Raw genomic sequence first — 6,262 nt, forward strand, 5'->3', positions numbered from 1 at the left:
ATTCTGACAGCACCCTCATTCACATCCCATAGGAGCGTTTGTGAAATTGCCCTCTAACCATCTTGGTCTCCTGGGATCGACAGCGGCCTATTTGGGGATGGTTTTCAACACGTCCCTCCAGCTCCCACCAGACCACATGTAGCATTCTCAGCCAGTACGTGAGTTTTTAACATCAGGGTGGGAGCTCACGAGCGGTCTCTGGAATGTGCCCTCAGTGGTCCCAAGGTCCTGCCTGAGAGCTCAGAGGGCTGTGGACTGCCCCATAAAGGAAAATGAGGCAGCTGGAGGTGGAGCCATGGCAATTGGATAAAGTATTTAGACAGCACACAAGCCAAAGGAAAAGCACATTGGCCTTTGGAGACTGTCTGAGGCCCTGCCGGGGTTGAGAGGGACGTTTGCTCCCAGATCTTGGGAGGGCACTGACGGATACCAAGCCCACCCCATCTGGTCCTGCCTGCCCCTCACCTGGGTCTGTGTCCTGGGTCGGGGGAAACAGAGACCCTGGCACCTGGCTGTGCCACCTCTCAACTGCTGCTGGAGCTGGGGGCTGGGGGGGGTCTGGGCCAGGAGGCAGAGGGAGATGTCACCCTGAAGGGGACCCCAAGCTGGGGAGGGGCCGCAGCCAAGCTGCGCTTGCAGCCTAGCTCCAGGCCGGTTGCCACCTGCCCTCCCCAACTCAGACTAAATATCCAGCCCTGCGGGTAAGTGAGAAATTCTTGGCCTCAGCCTGCCCAGGCCTCCCTGGCTTCAAATCGCTTTCCTTCATGGAACAGGGGCCGCAGTCTGCCCCTGGCCTGCTCTTCTTGTCCCTCACTCCAGGGGCCCACGCTGACGGGCAGACTGGTCCAAGCAGGGAGGGTAGGGGCACTGGGGCCTTGGGAGGCAGCCAGGGAGGGGGTGGGAGGGCGAAGCAGAGACTGAGGGCAGACATGGAGTCAGAGACTGTCTGAGAGCAGGACACGGGGAAAGGCAGGCCGTGAAATGAAGACGAAGGGATGGGATGAGAGAAACAGAGAAACTGGGGCGCGCGGGGGGTGGGAGTGTGCAGAGAGAAAGAGAGGCAGAGGCAGGGAGAGGGACAGAGGAGCGGTGGGGAAACAGAGACATCCCATGGGGATGCCAGGGAAGGAGAAATGTGCGGGAAGGAGAGACAGAGGACGGGGCCCTGAGCTGAGGCTCCCACGTCTGAGCGCAGCCGCGCCCATCAGACCTCTGCAGGGAAAGGACCGAGCTCTCCAAGGTGGGCCTGAGGGGTGGGCGCGGCGACGGCGCCATCTGCTTCCCGGCTGCACCCCGCTCATGGCGGACGTGCACCCCCCAGGCCCTGTCTCCAGAGCCACAGTCCACTCCAGACAAACCTCAGCTCTGCATTGGGAGCTGCAAATCCACGCGGATGGCCTGTGGCTCTCGAGTTGTGTGGGCTCGCGTCCCGTAGGTTCTGGCAGTGCCACTGTGGAATCAGGCAAGAGCAGGGAGACGGTGGAGAAGGGGAGGAGAGACAGCACCTCCCTCCCTGGCTCTGAGCTGGAGAGGACTGGGAGTCCGTGCTGAAAGGCTTCGGCAGGTGCCCCCAGACCCCCGGACCTCCCAGGGCCCGACCGTGCTGTGGCCAGCTGTCCTCCCCACGTCTTGGGGAGTGATGCGTGAGAGCGGAGCCCCCAGCAGTCCAGACTGGCCAGGGCAAAGCAAGAGGCAAAATGTTCTTGACAAACAACACTTATATGAGAAACAAAAGAAAAAGTTTGAAAAGCTAATAAATGGGCTCTGTAACGAGTCCAGGCCCAAGCCGGGCGTGTCTCCCTCTCAATATTCTGCCGTGGTAGCTATCCATCCTCTTGCAAGTCTCCTTACTCTGCTTCTCCCCTCCCTGGGCCCAAGCCCCACCCTCTCTGTAGGAGTTTTTTGATCCAGTCCTACCACTGCCTCTCCTTATTAGTCTATTCATTTAGTCATTCACTCACTCATTTCACCATCCATCCAAAAATTCATGTATTCAGGACTTGCCTGGTGGTTCAGTAGTTAAGACTCTGCACTCCCAGTTCAATGGGCCTGGGTTTGATCCCCACTTGGGATCCCTGGATCCCACACAGCTCTCAGCACAGTCAATAAATAAATAAATACAAATAATAATTTATGTATTCAACCACTGATTTCTTCATTCAGTGTTCCTTGAACAGTCCCCTAAGTTTACAGTCCAGTTGCTGCAGACCAGATGTTTGTGTCCCCCCAGAATTCATATTTTGGAGCCCTAATCCCCAGTTCGATGGTACTTGGAGGTGGGTTTGAGAGGTAGTTATGTTTAGATGAGGTCTTGGAAATGGGGTAAGGGGGAGGTCACATGATGGAATCAGTGTCCTTCTAAGAAGAAGAAGAGGCCAGAGCTCGCTTACCCTCTCTCTCTGCCATATGAGGACATAGTAAGAAATCAGGAAGGGGGCTCTCACCAGACCCTGGATCTGCTGGCCCTTGAGCCCTGACTTCACCACCTCCAGGCTGTGAGAAATAGATTTCCATTGCTTGAGCCACCCAGTCCGTGGAATTTCATTACGGCAGCCCAAGCCGATCAAGACCCCAGTCAGTCAAAGAGGATGATAGAGTGAAAGTTCACACGAGAGGGGTTAGAGGCCAGCACAGGAAAGGTCGTAGTCAAGGTATGATGAAGCAGTTTAGACAGCAAATTCCTGAGACTCTCGGAGAAGGGAGATGGAGATTTTCCCAAAAGAAGTGGAAGTTTGGGTTCCCCTGGTCTGCCCTTAGGATGTAGCTTCTACCAGGACTTGAAGGCAGGAGAGCTCTGACATCCCCGAGTCGCAGGAAGACCCCAGGACAGATCAGGTGATGGAAGGGGAGGCTTCTAGGCTCTGAGCCTCAGTGTGACTCCGGAGGTGGCTGTGGCTCCCTCAGCCCTGCCCTCCGGGCAAACTGAAGGCTGGGAATCCAGCCAGACACTCCAAGGAGAGGCTTGGGTGGAAGAGTTTGGGGGATGGGAAGGTCTAGGTGAGCATGAGAGAGGGGCTCCAGCTCTGGAGGGAGGTGGAGGGGAGGCTGATTACTATCCTGGGGTGGGGGTCTCCTGGAGAGGAAGCAAATGTGAGCCAGCCAGAGGTGGGAAGTAGGGTGGAGTGTGTGTGTGTGTGTGTATGTGTGTGTGTCAGGGTGGTGGTGGTGGCTTACACCTGGGAACGAGGCAGGAGATGAAGACGTGCTCAGACCAAGAGCAGAGGCTCAGAACAGCATCCAGCTTTCTGCTTAGGCATCAGCTTTCTTGGTACTGAAGTAAACTCAGGACTTCCTCAGTAATGAGCAGTAAAAGAGAATGTGCTGGCTGCATGCCTGAAAAGTGCAGAACAGGACAGACTTAAGGTCCGTTCTCAATACCATCTGGACTTGGTTTCCCTCCACTCTTGGCTCCACCCTCAATTCAGTTCAGTTCAGTTTAGTCATTCAGTCGTGTCTGACTCTTTGCGACCCCATGAATCGCAGCACACCAGGCCTCCCTGTCCATCACCAACTCCCGGAGTTCACCCAGACTCAGGTCCATTGAGTCAGTGATGCCATCCAGCCATCTCATCTTCTGTCGTCCCCTTCTCCTCCTGCCCCCAATCTCTCCCAGCATCACAGTCTTTTCCAATGAGTCAACTCTTCACATGAGGTGGCCAAATTACTGGAGTTTCAGCTTTAGCATCATTCCTTCCAAAGAAATCCCAGGGCTGATCTCCTTTAGAATGGACTGGTTGCATCTCCTTGCAGTTCAAGGGACTCTCAAGAGTCTTCTCCAACACCACAGTTCAAAAGCATCAATTCTTCGGTGCTCAGCCTTCTTCACAGTCCAACTCTCACATCCATACGTGACCACAGGAAAAACCATAGCCTTGACTAGATGAACCTTTGTTGGTAAAGTAATGTCTCTGCTTTTGAATATGCTATCTAGGTTGGTCATAACTTTCCTTCCAAGGAGTAAGCGTCTTTTAATTTCATGGCTGCAGTCACCATCTGCAGTGATTTTGGAGCCCAAAAAAATAAAGTCTGCCACTGTTTCCACTGTTTCCCCATCTATTTCCCATGAAGTGATGGGACCGGATGATCCCGGTCTTCGTGATCTTCGTTTTCTGAATGTTGAGCTTAAGCCAACTTTTTCACTCTCCACTTTCTGCCCTCAATGGCAGTGGCTTATTCTCAGGCCAAGTCCTCTGTCCCACAGCTCTTTGCTCATAGGTTCTAACCATTAGGAGCCCCAGCACAAAAGCCTCTCTGGTGCTGAGGGGATGTATCCTGGCCTGAACTAATCCCTGCGGCTAAGACAATATAATGCTTTGATTGGCGTAGGTCTCCATCCCATGACACCACGAGGAAAATTACTTTCACCAGAAAAGTGTGAATGGTTTTGAAACACAGCCGTTTCCATCTGCCCACTACTGTCTTTAAAAAATATTGCGATCTTTATGTTGGGCTAGACTATTTTTACTCCAGGAGAGTGTAAGCTCCACGAGAACAGAGACGGGCACATTTGCTCAATGATGGAAACCCAGCACAACAGTGCATGCTGCAACGCTCAGTGAATAACTGCTGAATGAATTCAGCAGGCAGAGTTAATTGCTGGAAACCCCAGACTACTGGCTAGTGATCATTCACTGCTTAGTGTACCTTCGGAGAAGGCAATGGCACCCCACTCCAGTACTCCTGCCTGGAAAATCCCATGGATGGAGGAGCCTGGAAGGCTGCAGTCCATGGGGTCGCTGAGGGTCGGACACGACTGAGTGACTTCACTTTCACTTTTCACTTTCATGCATTGGAGAAGGAAATGGCAACCCACTCCAGTGTTCTTGCCTGGAGAATCCCAGGGATGGGGGAGCCTGGTGGCCTGCAGTCTATGGGGTCGCACAGAGTCGACACGACTGAAGCGACTGAGCAGCAGCAGTGTACCTTAGACTGTTCTAAGCAGTTTAAACATTTTAAGTTATTTAGCCATTACGCAATTTCATGGCAAGTTGCTGCTATCGCCTGATGGGGAAATTGAGGCACAGGGAAGCTACACAGCAAGACGCAGCCCTAGGGTTCTGATCCAGGCATCTGGCTCCAGCACAGTGTTCGTAAGCACTGCCTCATACAGCTCAGCAGATATGGGAAGTCCACATATTGGACTTTCAGGGCATATGAATTTCCCAGACTCTAATTTCTATGGATACTGCTTCTTTTATCTTTAAGTTAAAAGTTCCTCCAGCTTTCCTCAACCCTCATAAGGGAGTAGAAGTAAGTGATTCTGTGGAACCTGGGAACAGCTCCTGTTGTTTCTCCCGACTGCTCTGTGGTCATCTAAATGGAAAGGAAATCCAACAAAGAGAGGATATCAGTGTATCAGTGAATACAGCTGATTCACTTCGCAGTACAGCAGAAACTAACACAACATTGTAAAGCAGCTATACTCCAATAAAAGAAAATGAACTGGATATAGCTTCCTAGTTGGGAAATCGCAGAGGGGCTGAGTTTCTATAAATGCACCTTTTTCATTCTATCATTCAGTCGTTCAAAAATATTTACTGAATCAGATGAGACGGGAATGTCTCGTGGTACTAGAAAAGTAGGAAGTCTTTGGGAAATGATGGGGCATGGCAGAACAAGAAGCCAACTTGTGGGAGCTTCCAGTGGGTGGGGCAATTTGAACAACAAAAGAAAATAATAACATTGGATTATAACCGATAGGATAAAATAAGTAGCCATGAGTTCCAACTGAAGTCTAAAAAATACTGAAAAAAAATGAGGAAGAAGGAGCAGCTCCTTTTTTTATGGAAGAATTCCAATAAATATAGAAGTAATGAAGGAAATACAAAATCACCATTAGGCAAAAACAATAGTAATAATTGTTGGCAAGATCCACCAGTGATGGATGCTGTAATCAGTGGGAAAAAGTTTGAGGAGAATCAGGATATTTGCATAGTTTCAAAAATTCTCCCCCTACCAAGAAACTTACTAACTACAAAGGGAAGGAGAACAGTAATTTTACAGTAGTGAAACCCAGTGGAGAAACCCAGCAAACATAAGCTTAACCAAGTGGTCAAGTTTAATGTCATCAGTAATGGACATGTTCTCATATGGTGAGGAGAATCCAGCATTGCTCCCATGGTATTTTTACCCCAAATCCACAACCTCCATCACAGGAAAACATCAGACATAATCAAGTTGAGAGACAGACTAAAAAAATAACTAAGAAGCACTCATTGAAAGGGTCAAGGTCATGAAAAACAAGAACAGACTAAAGAACCAT

The sequence above is a fragment of the Bison bison genome, unplaced genomic scaffold (genome assembly GCF_000754665.1).
Source record: "Bison bison bison isolate TAMUID 2011002044 unplaced genomic scaffold, Bison_UMD1.0 scf7180017864368, whole genome shotgun sequence".
Classification (NCBI taxonomy): domain Eukaryota; kingdom Metazoa; phylum Chordata; class Mammalia; order Artiodactyla; family Bovidae; genus Bison; species Bison bison.